Genomic DNA, 20,429 nt, shown 5'->3' with positions numbered 1-20,429 from the left:
CTATGCTCTTAAGGAAATTATAATCTACTAGGAGAAAACAAGCACACATATGTGAAGTGGCATGTGAATCACGGCAAAGCAATAATTCAATAATGAATATATTTTTAAACATTTTAGAAATTCTAAAAAAAAAGACTCCTCTTGAGCCCAATTGGTAAGTGAATGAATATATGAATATGATTGCTAAATTCAATTTAATTGGATAGAATTCAATTCCCCAATTAAATCCAAAGTACAAAAGTACAAGGGAAAGAGAATTTGATAGGAGAAGAAGGCTGGGCAACAAGAGTTCAGCAACATAGATAGGACCAGAATTCAGGAAGCCTGTACTCTGGATCAATGGTTTTCCAGATGACCTTAAGTAACCAATGTATCCGTAAGTTGTATATCACTGTGGGTTAGATACTTTATCACTACATTTATGAAATAAGATGTCCTAAAGTTCTCTAAATGTGTAATTAGAATATAAACTATTCAAAGACCATCTTGTATCCAATCAAATGAGGCAATATATAAGGCACTTTGAAAACATTAAAATACTACATAAATTTTGCTCTGTGTTATTATAATTGGTTTTGTTGCTTGTTGTACATGATACCTTATAGGTACTGGTTATCCGTGAAGTGACATTTAACAATTCAATTTTCAAAACACTTATTAAGCACCTCTCATATGTTTAAAAAAAACTGTTCTAGGTACTGAGGAATATCAAAAAGTTAGTCAACACATAACCTTCTCTTCATAAAGCTTCTTAACTAATAGCTTACTTTCCTAAAGTACTTTATGTAGACTTGTAATTTTTCTTTAAGATAGGTACTGCAAATATTATGTTTAGCAAATCTGAATAATATATTTATAATTTTCCTAGTATTCATCTCCCTTCCCCTTCCCAGAGAACTGTTCCACCTAATACATAGCATTTTTTAAAGACGAGAAAGTGAAGGAAAAAAAGACATCAACATACCTAATTAATACATCAAAAAGCCCCAAAATAAATAAAATATACAACTCTTGTGGGTCTTCCACCTCCACAAAGGGGTGGGGTGGGAATATCTTCTCATATCTCTTCTTTTGAGGCACACTTTTCTATAGTTTTGCAACATACACTTTTTATTTTCGGGTATGATCTTTTGGTTTACATTATTGTAGTATCGGTATATATTGCTGGGCTTTTTTTTAACTGTGATTAGTGACTCTGCAGGAGTTCATATAGATGTTTCCATGAATCTCTGTACTTATCACATTTGTCATTTCTTACGTTGTAATATTATTCAATTACATTCATCTACCAACATTTGTTTAGCCATTCCCCAATCTATTGGGGAATCTATAGGCACCTATTATATTTCCAATCTTTGTCATCACAAAAAAAAAATGGTGCTATAAAAATTTTGGTGTACATTGGGAGTTTCTTCTTTATCAACATCTACTTGGGATTCAAGTCTAATAATAAAATTTCTGGGCTAAAAGGCATGGACATTTTAGTAATTTTATTTTGATAATTTGCAGTTCCACCAACAATGCAGTAGTGCACCTCTTTTCCAACATTAACTATTCCCATCCTTTGTCATCTTTGCCAATTTGCAGGGTGTGATATAAAATATCAGGATTGTTTTGATGTACATATCCCTTTAGATGTATTGTGTATATTTATCATGTATCCATTTTAAATGTATTAAGGAATCTGGTATAAGTTGTTATTCTAAACCTAATTTCTACCAGACTGTGTTACAGTTTTCCCAGCATTTCTTTTTTGTCAACTATGTTGTGCTTTCCTAAGTAATTTATGATTTTTAATTTATGAAACACTGGGTTATTTGGTTTCATTGTTTCTGACTGTCCTTCATCTAGCGTGTTCTACTGACATGCCTCATTTTTTAACCAGAATTCAGTTCTTTATAATATACTTTGACACCTGAGAATACTATTTTTCCTTCATTCTTACTTTTTTCATTATTCCTCTTGATATTCCAGATCTTTTACTTTTTCAAATGGATTTTGTTGTTATTTTCTCAAGTTTTTTAAAGCATTCCTTTGATGATTTAATTATTAAAAACCTTAAAAGTATAAATTAAATTGGCAGTATTGTCATTTCTATTCTATTGGTACTGACTGGCCATGAATACTGAATATTCCTCTAGCTATTTACATTGTTCCTTCTTTAAAGAACAATTTTGTAATTAAACCTGTAAAAGCAATTTTGTGCACTTTGGTAGATTGATTCTCAGATATTTTGTGCATTCTGTAATTATTTAGAATGTCATAGAAACATTCTTTTCCATCCATCTTAGGTGGGGAAGAAGAATCAAAGTTGTCCAAAGAACAAGATTAGAATAACTCTTCTCTCTACACAAGAGAATGTAACCTCCATGAATGTGTGGTCTCTTGTTTTTGTCTTGGTCGTGTGGTTTGTTCTTCATTCTCAAAGAGGACTATGACATCAGGAAGATGATACCATGACTTGCAATTGAATTGGATTTGAATGAGCGTGCGCTGTGCAAAGTCACCAGCCTCACTTTTTCCTCTAGATCCTTCTGGGTCTAGTGGCCAGATATAGATCCAGACAACTGGAGATGGCCCATGATGAAGTGGGAGCCGTAGGCCTTTATAAGGTGAAGTCTTTCCAAGTCTTCACTTTGTTTTGTCTCAAAGGCAAAGCCTTAAACACAATAAGTACTTAAGAAATTCTTGTTGAAATGTTTCCTACCCTTAATCACTTTCTTTTTCCTGAAAGACTTGTAATTGCTCAGGATTCCTCTAAAGTTTCTGGATTTGATTTCTAGTAAGTTTGTAAAGGAGACAAGATAATTTTCACCAATTATTTGAAAGACTATCAAGTAGAAAAGGGATTAGACTTGTGCTATTTATTCCCAAAGGGCAGAACCAGGAACAATGAGTAGAAGTTTCAAAGGGTCAAATTTAGGCTTAAAGGCAAGAAAAATGTCCCAACAATTAAAGCTGGCCAAAACTGGAGTGGACCACCTTGAGGCTTAGTGGATTTCCCCTCTTTAGAAGACTCTGAGCAGAAGCTGGACAACTACTTGTTGGGTATGTTATAGTTGGAATTCCATTCTCATATAGGTTAAACTAGCAGAGTCTGAGGTGCCTTCCAACTCTCAAATTCTGTGATTCTGACTCATATGAGTGGCTTTCCAAAAATACCTGATCCTAGAAGACCAAGACTTCTAAACTACTTCTAAATTACTACTCACTTAGGAAGAATCACAGAATTTTGGGTTTGGAAAGAACCTCAGTGCCCTACTCATGCCTCTCATGCCTGAAAAGAATGACCCAATTATAGCCTGGGTCAGTGGTTATCCACTTCACTTGAAGCCCTCAAAGGAGTGGGAACCTGATCCTGAAACAGCATATGCCCACTTTTGGATATGTCTAATTAGAAACAAATTGTAAGGAACGAATTTAAATTAAGTTGTAGTCCTGAGGATTCTACGTTGGCCTCTTTTACATAAGACAGGGAAAGGAAAGGATAAGGAAGATAAGACAATAGAATCTTTGACTGCTTCTAGATTTTACGGGAATTCTAGGATATGTGACCTTAAACAACTAGTAAAACATAAGCTCCTTGACAATGAGGACTTTTGTTTTTGTCTTTGTGTATCCAGGTCCTAGCACAGTGTCTGACATACAATAGATGATCTATACCTATTGAATTAAATTCTTGGTTTTGCAAGTTCTGAAAATGAGAAAAGGCATTTAAAGTGAATATCATAAACATAAAACATGATTTAAACATGAAAACTTTATTTCATTTAGTCACGGAGATGAAATTATATGTAAGTGTATTTGCTCTACTTGCAAACCTCTCATATCTGAACTCACATGAGCAGATCAGTGCTTCTAACCAGAAGGTCCACAATGCCAATTGTTTCTCTAAGAATAGTGTTCAACTCCCTGACTATTAACAGGGCATGGTTCAGTAGAAAGATCAATATATTTGGAGTTGCCCCAAAAGTAATTAAGCTATCTATATCCTTTGATCCAGTAATACTCCATAGGCCTATATACCAAAGAAAACAAAGAAAGAGGGAAAGGACCCATGCAAAAATATTTATAATAGCTCTTTCATAGTAGTCAAAAAAGCAAATTAAGGAGGCATCCTTAATTTAAGGAGGAACAGCCAAAAAATTATGGTGTATGCATGTAATAGAATACCATTATGCCATAAGAAAAAGCAAATAGATAGTTTCAGAGGAAATTAAGAAGACTTCTATGAACTGATGCAGAGTAAGATGAGCAAAAGTAGAGAGAAATATAATAATATAAAGAACAGCTTTGAAATTATGATTAAAATAATGATAAACCACAATGCAATAGAATTGAAGATGAAACAACCATTTCCTTCCAAACAGGTGATGGACTTAAAAGGCAGAATAAGTCATACTCTTTTGACAAGGCTAATGTAGGAATTTGTTTTGCTAGACTATAAAGAAAAAGGAAAGTGTACTATAAATGATAAAGTCTTGTATATGTGTGAATTATTATAATTGTGAGATGTTCATGAAAACAACAAGCTGATCAGAAAGACAAAAATACAATAGACACCAGTCTTGAGTGAATGTTCAATTTTGACATAAGTGCTGACATGTTAGGACAGCAACTAGATAAATTGCTTTATATGCAGAATCAAGACTTCTTTCCCCCAGCCAGCCTTATGTCAGATGCTCAGATACCTGCTGCGGTAGTTCTATACACATCTGTATATTGCTTTCAAGCTCCAGTCAGAACAGCTGCCTAAAACTCTTTGTTGCTTACCCTGGAGTTATGATAGAGGCAAAATGAATGGTATTTCAGCTAGCCCAGAGATGAATATAAGTAAAACACCCTATTGTACTGCGAGCCTTGTAATTGGTTTTAATCATAGTTAGCATCTGTTTTTCTACTTTAGCACATAATTTAGAAGGAGCTGCTTGGAAGTCTCAGCAAGAATCCGTATTTTACATTTATTGAAAGAGGAGCACTTTCCAAGTGATCAAATTGCTCTTCTAATTCACTCATGAGAATTCAGTCATCTGGAAAGTCTGTTGGTTTTTTTTTCATTCCTCATAGAATGTAATGGTATCTACCACCCAAGCAGCAACAACACGAGGACTTTGAACAGTCAACAATCCTTCAGAAATTGTAGAAGAAAAACTCTCCCCATTTTTCATTCTGATTCAAAATACCAATAACACGGAAGGAGAAAATTGTGTCCTATTTTGTTCTTTAGCTCTAATCTTGCTGCTTCTGCCTCCACACCATACCTAGCATTCATCCCTTTCTCTCATTCAGTGACACCACCCTAGTTTAGACTTCATTACATCTTTCTTGGACTATGACAATGGCCTCCTAATCTAACTGCCTCAAATGTTTCCCCTCTCCAAACCATCCTCCAAACAGATGCCAAAGTTATTTTCCTAATTATTATTTCTAATCATTCTTTTTCCTACTCAATAAATTCCAATCCCTCCCTATTGCCTCTCTTGTTGTTCAGTTGTGTCTGACTCTTCATGACCCCATTTGGAGTTTCTTGGGAAAGACAATAGAATTTCATGGGAAAGACAATAGAGTGGTTTGCCATTTCCTTCTGCAGCTCATTTTACAGATGACAAGCTGAGGCAAACAGGATTAAGTGACTTGCTTAGGGTCACGTGGCTTACAAGTGTCTATGGTCAAATCTGAACTCAAATCTTTCTGACTCCAGGCCTGGTGCTCTAACTGCACCACCTCATTGCCCTATTATTACCTCTAAGATCAAGTATAGTAGTTGTTTTAAAAACTCTTCACAGCCTGTCTTCAACCCTTCTTTCCAATTTTATTATATATCATTCCCTTTTCTGAACTATATAGTCCAGACTGACTAACCTTCTTGTTCTTCCTCACTCACAGTGCTCTATCTCCCATCCCCCACTTTGCATTCCCTCCCTACTTCTACTTTCTAAAACCCTTTGTTTCCTTCAAAGTTTAGCTCAAGCATCACCTTCTACATAAAGCCTTTGATGATGCCTCCCTCTCAATAATTAATACTCTTCCTCCTCAAGAAAAATTATCTACCTCATATTGAATTTTAATAAATTCTGTGCATATATATTTTTGTATATGCTGCACCCTTTCCCTCCTCCCCCCACCATGTAAGTCCTTTGAATGCAGGGAATATTTCATTTTTCTCTTTGTACCCCCAGTGCCTGCCTGGAACATAGTGGGCAATTATTAACTGATTTATTGATTCTAAAGTGTGTATTTTCATTAATGTCATGAAATACGTGTTGTTGTTTTTTCAAAATGTTTTCTCATTAACAAACCAAGATGTTTAGCTATACCCTCATGGGGAACATTAGTTGAGGAAAAAGAATAGAAAGTCCACTTTTGACTAGCACAGTGATGTGCTTTACTCCCAGTGAATTCTGGTCTTATCCAATGGACAGGAGAAACTATCATGACCCTCTGCTTCTAGCGTACTCCATGAATCAGAATAGAGGGATGGAATAGCCATCTGATAAATTTGCTGATCATACCTGAAGGCTTAGTGAAAAGGACTCACAGAGTTCCAAAAGTATAAAAGATTAATGAGGGCCAACAAAAGAACATGAATAGCATGCCACAAGGATAAAAATAGACAAAAAGAAGAATTAGAGTAAATGGGTAGATATTAGATATGGGGCATGCAGGTGGCACAGTGTATAGCATGCAGGGACTGAAGCCAGGAAGATGAGTCTTAGGTCTCAGACATTTATTAGCTGTGTGATCCTGGCCAAGTCACTTAACCCTGTTTGCCTTAGTTTCCTTATTTGTAAAATGAGCTGAAGAAGAAATGACAAACCATATCAGTATCTCTGCCAAGAAAACTACAAATGAGGTTATGAAGAGTTGGACACAACAGAAAATAACTGAACGACAACTATAAATTTAGGCTTTGTGGCAAGAATAAAGTCAGGTTAGGCTAATTTTACTTAAAAAGTATTGACAATTTCTTCAATGTTTAAGTGCCTCTGGTCATTAATATAGCTTCCTGGCCACCTGAGTATGAAAATAGCTTGGATACAAGGCACTGAAACTTCGCCCTCAGACTGCAGACCTGCAGACCAACAGTATGATCAAAAGCAGCATAGGAAAACTGTGCTCAACTGAATCAGTTGTTTCCTCAGTGAATATCCTTCCCCCAATTGGAGTCCTCCTCCTACTATTACTAACTAAACCTCCTTTAATTAGCTACTCAAGGGCCTTATTTTGTTTCAATCTTGGAACTGAATCATCAGAGCAATTTGGTTATCTCTAGCCTCATACCTGTGATGACAAGAGAAACTTACTAACATTCCTAATAAAATGGACTGACTAATGGGTTCCCACTCACTGAAGGTCTTTAAGCAAACGCTGGCCACTTTGTGGGTATGTCATAGGGATGCTTGTTCAGGTATAGATTGCATGCAATGGTCTCTGAGGTCTCTTCCAAATCTGGAGTTCTGATTCTATTTGAGGGTACTCTGATTTGTTATACAGTTTGTCTGCCATTGCCCTTCTACCTGGCTTCTTATCTGGCAAGGACCCCAGGCTTTTCATTTTGGACAACAGGAAATCTCTTGGACCTGATCATAATTCCAGAGATTATTGACCTCTTTTCCTCACTAGTTCTCCCCAAGACCACCCTCAGGCCCTGCTATGTGGACCAGGACACTCAGCACCTAACAGTGTAGGTGTTCAATAAAGGCTTGATGATTGCTTTGAAATACATTTGCCCAGAAACCTCTGGCATGAACATTCACTTTATGGCTGCTCTAAATGGATTCTAAAAAGAGCCTCAAGTCAATTCTCGATTTTCAAAAGGATAAGATTATCAGAACGAACTGGGTGCTTTGTTCAAAGATGATTCAACCCGTTGGTACCTGGGTTTACAGCACTAGGCTGTGATTTGTTGGAGTCTGATGATTACAAAATAATTATTTAAATCCTTGTTTGTTGTCAGAAGTCATTTACTGAACACAGCAGCATGCCAAGTAGGAACGCTCCAGTCTGAACAAATAAATCAGGTAATCCTAATAGTATACAATATGCTACAGACATAATGGAAACCTTAGCAGGGGAGAGATTAGCATTGAAATTTTTCTTTATGCACATCTTCCCACTAGTGCCTCCTTTTACTAAATTGAGAGACACTAACAGACTGAAAGATGAACATACAATCAAGTCTGGAGGCCCTCTCACCATAGTGACTATGAAGGCAGAAGATTATGTTCATAAAAACATATGATTTCAAACTAAGTGTAATTAAAAGTATTTCATTGCATTTTTCCTTGATGTTGATTACAATCTTGGGCTTTTCTCTTTTAAAAAAAATCATCAGAACTGACCCAAAATTATAATTATCTGTACAGTAACTTATGAAAATAGGTTAATCAGTCAAGAAATATTTATTAAGCACCCACTATGTGCCAGGCACTCCTAGAGATATAAGGAAAAGCAAAAACATGTTCCCTGTCCTCAAGGAGCTCACGTTTTAATCAGTAGACAAACTATAATTCGTGCATTTCTCTATTTCCTAACAAGATAGTTCTCTAAGATCTGGAGAAATTATATTTGGATTGTCTTTAAATCTATAATTTGGAAATTAACTGGGTATAAACATTGAAAACCAGGATTCAAAATCACAGCTGTGGCAGAGCAAAAACAAAAACAAACCAAAAAAGGGCAGGCTCTTGGCATAGCAGATTCCATATGACTTGAAGATCCAAGAATTTAAAAAGCAAGAGTTCAGACTGACCGCAGAGCTCTGTGCCAGGAATGTCTGCATGAAGGAAGGAGATATCATCCAACACTTTTGTGATTTTTTCAAGACATTAGCTATAAATAGTTCTTCAACTTTTAATTGTAGAGGTCTGCAGAGCTTCATGGCTACTGAGAGATACATTTGACAAGAAAAACAAAGATGTAAAGCAATAATCTTGGGCCAGGAACTTTGGTCCTTGTGCTTCATCTGGAAAATTATTTATCATCTAGTAAAACTGTATACAACTCATGGCTAACGGTAGTGACAATAATCCCTAAAACTTTCTTTATATTTCACAAGAATGAGTGACATTTGGTACTTTAAGTGCTATTTTAAAAAATTCTCCACAAGGTAATTTCCTCTCCAAGTGCTGACTAGACCTGGACTCCCTTTTTCCAAGATGACAGAAGGTTGCAGGTTGAAAGACATTTGGAACTGAAACTGAATTCCTAATCTGACCATCTCCCCAAATGAGTCTCCTGTTCTTGGCAAAAGTGAGCTCTGCATATTTCCAGAAAGTCATCAATTATGTAAAGGTGCCTCTCATATGCCAAGAGCTTTAAATAAGAAAGTACACTGTGTCAGAAGTAAGCAGAGAACAGAAAGTTTGTAGTTGTTGACTCATTTTCTAACTTAATGTTGATAGTATTATTTGGCCCTTCCCTGACCAGGGAGTCAGGCTTGCCTCTGTTCTCTGAGAGATTGCCATCCCATGGGTCCCTTGTTGGAATTAGATATGAATTGGCACTACATCATCATAGATAACAAACAGGTGTGGAAATTCCTTCTATTAATGTTGAGTTGGTACCTTTTCTACAACTTGTCATCTTAAGAAGTTGCCTAGAGCACAGAGAAGTTGAGTGATTTTCCCAGTTACGTAACTAGAGGCCAGACATGAATACAAGTCTTACAGGTCAGCTTTCTAACCACTGACATTCTGTGTCTATAGGCAGGGTGGAAAAAAACTAAAAACTGAGGAAAGGAGGTAGAGAGGAAGGAAGGGAGGGAGGGAGAGGGAAGCCTCTGACATGTTATCTTCTCCTTTACAGGTTTCTTTTTTCATGAGATCGTTCTATTCCACTAAGGTCTATCATCAATTAGGCAACTAGGTGGCATTCCTTATTACTTTTAGAATAAAATACAAACTCCTCAGCCTGACATTTAAGTTCTTCAATAATCTGTTTCCAACCTAACCTTTACTAGTTCTATTTCATGTTTCCCATCTTCATACATTCTATACTCCAGTCACACTGAACTATTTGCTATGCCCTGAACGCCATTCCTCAACACTGTGCACTTACACAAGGTAGATGTTCCCCATACCTACAAGGTACTGCCTTCTCATCACCACCTTTCATAATTTTCACCTTTTTTCATGGTTCAACTCAGATCTAATCTCTTTGCTGACTTTCAATCTCATATTTTTAACTGCCTCTAGACATCTCAAATTAGGTGTCCAGTGGACATCTGAAACTCAACATGTTGAAAATTGAACTTATTATGGTACCCAAAACCCTTACCCCTGCCTAACTTCCCTATTACTGTTCCCCAGGCTTTCAACCTAAATGACAGCTTCATCTCCTCATTATCACTCACTGCCCCCTCTCATACTCAATCTGTTGCCTAGGACTGGAGATTGTACCTTTGCAACATCTCTCAAATATGCCCCCTTCTGTCCTCTAACAATGCCACTTCACCTCCTCATGCCAAGACTATTACAATACCCTGCTGGTTGATCTGCCTACTACCACTCTCTTTTTCCACTCCAGTTCACCCACCATTTAGTCACCAAAATTATTTTCCTAAAGTGCAGGTCCAATCATATCACTCCCCTTACTACTAAATAAACTCAATAAACTCCACAGTGGCTTCCAGAATCAAATATAAAATCCTGTTTGGCATTCAAAGCCCTTCAAAATCTAGTCCCCTTCTACCTTTCCAGTTTTCTTACAGCTTACTCTTCAATTCACTAACATTGGCCTTTTTAGTATTCTTTGAACAAGACACTCTATCTCTTATCTCTGGGCATTTTTTCCTAGTTGTCACCCATGTCTAGAATAGTCTCTCTCCTCATCTCTGCCTCTTGGCATCTCTGGATTCCTTCAAATTCTAATTAAAATTTCACCTTCTATAGGAAGATTTTCCTGATCCCTCTTAATTCCAGTGTCTTTCCTGCTATTGATTGTTTCCTATTTATATTATATATAGCTTGTCTGTATATGGTTGTCTCCCCCATTAGATTGTATGCTCCTCAAGGGCAGGGGTTCCTTTTGCCTTTCTTTGTGCTTAGCACTGTGCCTGGCACATAGTTGGTTCTTAACAGATGTTTATTGACTCACTGACTGAGGTGTGTCTCATCTCTTCTATAAACTTTCATAATTATCTCGGTTGCTAATGTGCTATCTTTTTCCAAAAATTACTTTGAATTATATTTATCAGTTTATGTGTTATATACCATCCACCCCCAATAATATGTAAACTCCTTGGGGACAGGTAATGTTCATTTTTGTCTTTTTAACTCTAGCATTAAAGTGGTGTCTTGCACAAAGTACATGCTTTAAAAAAATTGTTGAATTAATAGAATAGAATGAAAGTGAGTTGACATATAAGGAATTTAGAATGGTATCCATTAGTTGTGTGACTCTATCACTCGATCTTTCTGAATCTCAGTACCCTAAGGCATCTAAGTGATAAAGCAGTAGATAGACCCTGGGCCTGAAATCAGGAAAACCTGCATTCAAATCCAGCCTCAGATACTTCCTAGCTATGCAACCCTGGGCAAGTCATATAACCACTGTCTGCCTCAGTTTCCTCAGTTATGGAAATGTGAAAATAGTAACTCCTACCTCACAAGGTTGTTGTGAGAATCAAGTGTGATAATACTTGTAAAATTCTTAACCCAAAGCTGGGTACATAGTAGGTGTTTAATAAATTCTTATTCCCTCCCTATCTTCCATAAAATAAAGGAAATTTTACCCATAAAACAATTTTACAGGATTGTTTTGAAGCCCAAATTAGACATTTGGAAATCATATGTAAACTTCAAAGGGCTACATTAAAATCTGTTATCATTCTATCAAGGGGAAACTTTAGTTGATTTTCCAATTCAGTCACTGCTCAGTGGTAATGTTAGCATTGGATGAAGAAACATGACCCCTCTAGGCCCGCACGCAGTATATTGTGTCACTTAATTTTTTTTTTCCAAAAGTCTTAAGATATTCATTATTCATTCTAATTCAATTCAACAGACATTTAGTAAGTATTTTCTAAGGTTAGGGTAATAGAAATACAAAGATAAAACTGTTCCCAGTTATTGATGTCAAGAAGCCTTCATAAGTGTTTCAAAATCCTAACTCTGGTACTTACTGCCTTTGTGATCTAAGAAGTTCACTTACCATTTCGGGGTCTCAGGTTCCTTATTGACAAAATTATGGGGATAGACTATAATTATCTCTACAATTCATTTCACCTTTAAATATGTGTTTCTATCATCCCCCTCCCAACTACTCCAACCCCTAATTCATAGACCAAAAGTGATCTTGGGCACAGTTAAATTCTATTACTAACCCAAAATATCAACCAGAAGAATCAATCAAAAATCAATCAATCAACAACCATTTATTAAGCTGCTACTATATATCAGGCACTGTGCCAGGCACTAAAGACAGAAAAACAAAATTAAATAATTCCTGCCTTCAAGATTCATACAGTCTATCAAGGAAAACATCATTTACATTAATCAACACACACAAAATATATTTTAAAATAAACACAATGTTAATTTAGGCCAGGGAGAGCACTACCAGCCAAGGAGATCAGAAAAAGTTTCATGTAGAAAGTGGAAAGGATAGAAAAAAAAAGCATAAAGATAAGAAGACATTCCATGCAATTGAAACAACTCAAACCCAACCTATGTAACTAATCATTGACAATGAAAGTGGATACAAATTGATGACATTGATGCTTATTGCCATAATTTCTTAGAGAAGTTTGGCTATTGTAAATTAGTTGCTACAATACCAAGACCTTAGATAGCAAAAATGTATTCTCCTTCCCAAAGGAAGAAACATGGAAACCAAGGATAATACTGGTTTAGCCTTGAAGAAAAATTAAAAGACAGTAAAGAGGAAGGGGCTAGAGGATTACAAAGAGTATCACTAGGTAAAACAGCTAAAATCCCTGGAAGGGGGAAATGTACAATGGGAATAATAGAATATAACTTACAGGGCTGTTGTATCAAATGAGATCCCATGTAAAGCTTTGCAAACTTTCAAGTTCTGTTTCCCTATACCTATACATATCCTGTGTGCATGTGTGTGTATACATACATATATATGTGTATATATATACATGCATATATATGTATATATATACATGCATATATATATATATATATATATATATATATATATAGTAGTTTTCAGTTGTGTCTAATTCTTTGTGACCCCATTGGGGTTTTCTTTTTTGTTTTGTTTTTTTGTTTTTGGTTTGGGTTTTAGGGGTTTTTTTCTTGTTTTGTTTTTTTTTTTGCTTTTTGGAGGGGAGAAGGTAGGGTAATTGGGGTTAAGTGACTTGCCCAAGGTCACACAGCTAGTTTTTGTGTTAAGTGTCTGAGGCTGGATTTGAATTCAGGTCCTCCTGACTCCAGGGCTGGTGCTCTATTTACTGCACCACCTAGTCACCCTTTGGGGTTTTCTTGACAGAGATAAAAAGAATGGCTTGTCATTTCTTTCTCCAACTCATTTTACAGATGAGGAAACTGAGGCAAACTGGGTTATTGACTTGCCCAGGGTCACACAGCTAGTAAGTGTCTGAGGCCAGATATGAACTAAGGAAAATGCATCTTTCTGATTCCAAGGCCAGCACTCTATTTACCATGCCACTTAGATGCCCCTATATAACATTTAGTAGTTATTATCATTAAATAGAAATAATATAATTAATACACTAATAATTCATTTTTCCTCTTTCGTTTTTGATCAAACATCTTAAAGTAAGCAGGTAAGGAGAGGAAAAAGCAAACTTTCATCCTTACATCCCACCTGAAGAAATAATGTTTTATAAAGAAGTTAGTTGAGGCTTTAATGTAAGATCTACCTGATTTAAGCTTGGATGCTGAATAGAAAGATACTGAACACTTCCCACACTTCACTCATCTTTTGACTCATGTAGCACTTTGAGCACTCACTGTCCAGATGCTTCTCTTCTGCTTTGAGAAAGATGAATGTTTTGCTGTCTTAGGACTGACAGGTTGCCATCCCATACCAACTATGGCTTATATAGCTCTTTATGAGGGTCATAATAAGTAAATCAGAGCCAAAGGAGCAAATCAGCCACAGCAAGCTTGGCCTTGCCTTATAAATCACCACAGAGAGTTAAAGATGTGAAGAGAAGATCTTCATGGAGAGCTAACTGTTGGTGCTCACTCCAGCAATGGTGCTCCAAAGCCCTGATTTATAAATCACTTCCTGGAAACCCAGGTGCAAAAATCTAGATTTGTAAATCAAATCTTTTTATATGGGATTTATTGGCATAATTTGTCAATCTGTTCTTAGGGCTTGTAAAAACTATTTTAAGATTTGTAAGCCCATTTAAAGATATGGAAATTAGCTTTCTAACTTAAGAAACAAGAAAATGGTTTGTCTACAGCTGCCATTGTAAAAGTGATTTATAAATCAAAACTTGGCTGCTGAGGTTTGCTGGCAGGTTCCATAAATTAAACCCAAGGTGTAGAACCTTGGATGAGCAGATATTTATAAATCTGACTTGTGAATCATCAAAAAAACCCCCACAAGTTTGACTCTAATCTGAGGTGCTGTTGTTCAGGCATGTCCAATTCTTTATGACTACATTTGGGACTTCCTTGGCAAAAATACCGGAGTGGTTTGCCATTTCCTTCTCCAGTTTTTACAGATGTATAAACTGAGGCAATGTTAATTGATTTGCTCAGGGTCACACAGCTAGTAAGTTTCTGAGACTGGATTTGAATTCAGAAAGATGAATCTTCCTGACTTTAGGTTAGTGCCTAGATATGCCTCCTAGATGCCCTAAATTGGAATATTACAAGTTGGTAACATTAACTACTTTGAAAAATCTGATATATTACCTTGAGCCATTCATACATATACACACCAAAAAATTGAAAAAATGGTTTGGAATTGATCCCTTCACATTAGAGCATTTTTCTTTGTAGAAAAAAATATGCCTTCACAAGAAAATATTCTGGGTTTTCCTTCTGGATAGAATTAAGTCTACATAGAAGGTGAAGATAAGCAGAGTAAAGGGTTTGTCTCTAGTGAAAATCTCACAAATGCCCTGATGCTACATTTCAGCTGTGGATACTACAGGTGTACAATGAATATGTGATGTCAGTTATTGCAGAACAAGGCAGTCAGCTGCCACCTGGAATAGCAGGTATGATTTATCAAGCTGAATAGGGAGGCCTGGAAGCTCAAAAAGGTTACTCAGTCAGCCAGGAGATAACAAAATGAAGCATAGTGCCCAAAGCTGCTAAACTGAGTAAACCCTTCCCTTTGATCCTGTTCAGCATGTCATTGATCTGTGACTTTGTACCTAATCCTAATTTTTCCTAAACCCTCATCTCATGTTGTTGTTCAGTCACATCTAACTCTTTGTGACCTATTCTGGGGTTTTCTTGGCGAAGTTACTGCAGTGGTTTGCCATTTCCTTCTCCAGCTCATTTTGCAGATAAGGAAATTGAGGCAAACACAGCTAAGTGACTTACCAGGGTCACACAGCTAGTAAATGTCTGAGGCAAATATGAACTCAGGTCTTCCTGATTTCAGGGCCAGTGCTCTATCCAATGAGCTATCCAGCTGCCCTGTCATCTCACATATTTATTGCTTAAAAGATGGAGTTTCTGGTGGTCAAAATAAAAAGTACTCCATGGACTAATAGGAGCATTAATGGTTCTCTGGAAATTTTGATCTGTAACCCTCTTGCCAAGTCTAAATTAACCCTCTGCCAAACAAAACTGCCAACATTCACTACCTACAACCCAATATTGACCATGAAGCCAAATGAGTTCCTTGTCCAACAGGCCCGGTACAAGTTTCCATGTTGGATCCATGGAAGATCAATCAAAAGAAATGGGATATTTAGGTTGGAGAAAATATGAGGATACTGAGAATATGGTAGTTGTCTTCAAATGTTTAAAGGACTATCAGGTGGAAAAAGAATTATACTGTTCTGCATCGCCCAGAGAGTAAAATTAATAATATCTTATATAGAGTGTTCCAAATCTCTCAGCATAGTTTAAAACTTTAATAGCTTAGCTCTATACCAAGACTTTTGGGACACCCCTGTATATGGAGGTTGCAAACACATCTTTAAGTAGGACTTAAGGAACAACTTCTTAACAATGAGAGCTCCCTAAAAATAGAATGGGAATATCAGGTTTTATCTTACTAGAAGCCTTCAAAAATAACTGTGGGAGATATTCAATAGGGAGGTTTCTTGTTCAAATACTGGTTGGGCAAGTTGGGCTTTGGGGGTCCTTTCCAACTCTACAATTCTGACATGGAAGCCATTTCAGGATTAAGGGGCTCTGATTTAACCCCATTTCATTCATCAAATATTTATTTGATTGCTGTGTTCCCAGGTATCATGTTTTGTGGGATGAAATTTTGGACAAGACCTAGTGCCTACTCTTATCTCTGTGACCCTTAAAACCAAATACAGCTGGTGCAGTGGATGAAGAGTTACGTCTGGAGACAAGAATATCTGAATTCAAACACTGCCTTGGAAACTTACTGGTTGTTTGACTCTGGGGAAGTCACTTAACTTCTATTTGTCTCATCATTGGTAAAAGGGAGACAATAATAACACCTATCTCTAAAGGTTGTTGTAAAAATCAAAGATAGTATTTGTACCAACAATGAAAAGACAAAGACTCTGATGTTGGGAAAGACTGAAGGCAAAAGGAAAAGGGGATGGCAGAGGACAAAAGGATTAGAGAGTATCATGGAAACAATTAACAAGAACCTAGACAGATTTTGAGAGATAGTGAAAGATAGAAGGGCCTGGCATGCTATGGCCCATGGGGTCTCAAAAGGTTGGACACATTGAAATGACTGAACAAGGGGTGGCCAGGTGGCTCAGCAAGTAAGAGCACCGGCTCCAGTGTTGGAATGACCTGGAGATCGAATCCCAGGCTCAGACACTCAGCACCACACCCAGAAATAACTGGCCGTGTAACCTTGAGCAAGTTACTTAACCCCGATTGCTTAAAAAAAAAAAAAAGAAAGAAAGAAATGACTGAACAACATCAACAAAAAAATAGCTATGTAAAACTTATAAATGTTAGCAACACTTTTTTCCTTACTGAATGAACAAATGCAATCAAAGTTGTATTACAGAAGAAAATGTAGCACTAGCCAGTACAGAAAGGACCCATGAGGTCTTTTCCATTTCTAGTTTCAATGATTCTGTAGCCTATGAGGAGCTAAGAACATTTTCTAGCTAACCAGTCTTAAAGGCTACTTTCAGAGTTTATAATAGAATGAATATAATAAAGTATATAAGTGCATACTTTAGTCCCTAAAATATACATTATATTGGATCAGCAAATCATCTGCAGAAACTGAAAATTATGGCATTTTATGAAATAAAATTATTGACTGGAAAGTCTCCTTCATTATACTCCAAAACATGTATAAAGTAAAGAGAGGAAGGAAACCTAATACCATTTCCAGATTTTATCAAATTATCTTTTTTTTAAACAAATGCTCCATGTAGAGAATTCCTAGAGAACCTGAGCTCTTTTTTGATATGGTGTTTGGAATAATATAAAACAAATCACATGTTCTTTTACTCTGACCTGGAAATTACTTCCAAATGATCACCTTGGGTGTTCTTTCTCTCTACTTATTGCTGCATTCTTCCATATAAATCATAACTCAGCATTACCTCAGAAGCAAGCTGAATATTGGCAGATTGTAAGGAGACAGCTTCATCCCAAGATTAAAATAGCTCTCCTCAGCTTTGCTCCATTTGAGAGCCTGTCCATTGTAAAAACCCTACAAAATACAGTCACTTAACTTAACATTCAAAGGGTGCATTTGAGGCCCAGAGTGAAGCACATTGTGGAACTTCAGAGGAAAAGAAGTACCCAGCTGTATTCTGAGAATTACTACAGCCACTTGTGTAATTAGAAAGGAAATCAGGCTCATGGAATGCTGCGCCCAACTGTGCACTCAATTCCATACACACAAAATGTCCAAAGAATCTTTAAAAAAAACCTATGCTGGGGGTTGGGGGGTCACTCTGATCTTTGGAACTACTGAAGTGTCATAGTATCTGCTGATATGACAGACAATATCTCATCCTTGATAGAGCAGTAGACATGGAATCCATTCACAAGCATCTATCAAGTGCTTACTGTATACTAGGCATTGGAAGGCCTGGATTTAAAGCCCACTTCAGACACTTACTGGATGTGTAACCATGGACAAATCATTTTACCTCTCTAGGTTCAGTTTCCCACGTATAAATATATCTTTCCATTGGCTTTACCACAGTACCTGGGTTAAGAAATTAGGGTTTTTTTTAACTAATGTTAAAAATTGTTTTTAGATGTAATTGGAAAAAATAAAAATTATTTTTAAGAGATTAGAGTTTTTAGAATGAACCAGCCTTAAACCAGTCCTTAAATGGAGCAAAGATGGGGAGAGCTCCTGTTATCTTAGAGTAAAGCTATCTCCTTGCAATTTGCTAATATTCAAAGGTAATAATACCCCTTCTACCTACCACACAAGGTTATTGAATGGTTCAAATGTCTATGTAAAGTACTTTATAGGCAAAAGAGTCCTGTGTGAATTTTTTTGTTTTGTTTATTTTTGTTATTTTGGTTGTTTTGTTGTTGTTCAGTCATTTTTTCATTTATTGTTCAATTTTAGTCAACTACAAATTATAGACATTTTAAAATGAGTGTCACTCATGATTGAGATATGTTTTCTTCCCATTTATTCACCATTGTTTTTATGTAGAATGTAAACTCCCTGATAGCACAGGCTGTCTCACTTAGTACATACATATATGTGTGTGTGTATGTATGTATATATGTGTCCATATATATGGTAATTAGTAAATGCTTGTTGATTGATGAATTATTTATGTGTTTGTTTTTTGGGTTAGTTTTATTCTGGGTAATATTATCTACAGGCCACAGAAATGCACTTCAGGCCAGGTGTAGCAGTAAGCACCCCAGCATCCCCAGGGTGGCTGCCAACACAGGTTCTTAGATCTGTTTTTCTAAAGGAAAACAACTCAAAATGGGTTAACAATCTTGCTTTAATCAAACATATATCATTTACTTAGTTCAGGAGAAAAAGTGAGCACCCCGAGCTTCAGGGTATACAGAGGTTACAAGCAGAAATTACAAGAAGACAGAGAAACAAACAGATCAAGCACACAGTCTTCCAACTGTCCAACCATTACATCCATACCTAGTCAGTTACCAGAAAGGGAAGCATCAACATCTGGGTTTTCAAAGCCAAGGGTCTCTCAATGACTACCTAGAGTCTCATCTTCTTCTCAAAGTGAGCTCCAAAGGAAAGCCTCCCAACAGGGTTTATATAGCCTTCTCCTGGCTCAAAGAATGTCACAACACTCTTGACCCACTGCCCAATCACAAAGTATCTCCTGAAAAACAAGCCTCCCACCACAAGCTCTAGATGCACTTAAGCCTATCAAAGGGCCTAGGGGCAGGGAAGATCTTACAAATTACAATCTTAGAAAGATGGCAACAACATAAATTTACATTCCCATCACACCAGGTCACCTGAATTATGGTAAAAAAAAAAACCATAAAGGGGTTAAGTGTCTTTAAGCTTCAAAGATTGGTTTCTGAAGAACACAGGGTGAAGGAAAATATATACTGAATATTTACAAAAAGAATATAAATTCATTTTTATAGGGAGAAGGAAACTACAGTTGGAAAATCTAGGCAAGGCTTCCTTCAGATGGTGGAATTTAAACTCAGTTGTGAAGGAAGCCAGGGATTCTAAGAGTAGAGTCTACAATGTATTGCATGCCTGGGGACAGCCAACACAAAGTCCAGGAGATAGGAAAACAGGTGTCATGAGTGAGGAACAAAAGCCACAGACCAGTGCATGGAGAGCATTGAAATGAAAGAGAACTGGAAGAATAAGAAGAAATCAGATTCTGAAGAGCTTTAAATGCCAAAGAGAGAATTTTTATTTGTTCCTAGAGGCAACAGGGAGGCACTGGAGTTGGCATACTCCTTGAGGTCAGGGACTGCATCATTTTTCATCTCAGTATCCCTAGCAATTACAACAGGGTCTGCACATAGAAGACACTTGTAAATGTTCATTGACTTTAGCTGTTCATTATTCTCCCAAGTTTACTCTTTCTCTCAAGCACATTCTGCTAATCTGCCCCCTCACCCACTAAAGAACTTTATCCAGATCTGGCTTCTTCAGATAATGACTCATGCACCATACTTATCCTTATCCCCTTTCCTACCATCAAATCATACTTCTTCTGCATTGGTCAATTTGATAAACTCATTGGGTCCTAATGGGTTAGTATAGTTATTTACCTCTTGGCCTAACCCTGCCCTCATCGTCCTCGATCTATATCAGACACACACACACACACACACACACACACACACACACACACACACACA

The sequence above is a fragment of the Petaurus breviceps genome, unplaced genomic scaffold, assembly GCF_028583685.1.
Source record: "Petaurus breviceps papuanus isolate PSGF00001 unplaced genomic scaffold, PetGlider_PUasm1.0 90667, whole genome shotgun sequence".
NCBI classification, from domain to species: Eukaryota; Metazoa; Chordata; class Mammalia; order Diprotodontia; family Petauridae; genus Petaurus; species Petaurus breviceps.
Note: the sequence above shows the minus strand (reverse complement) of the source record.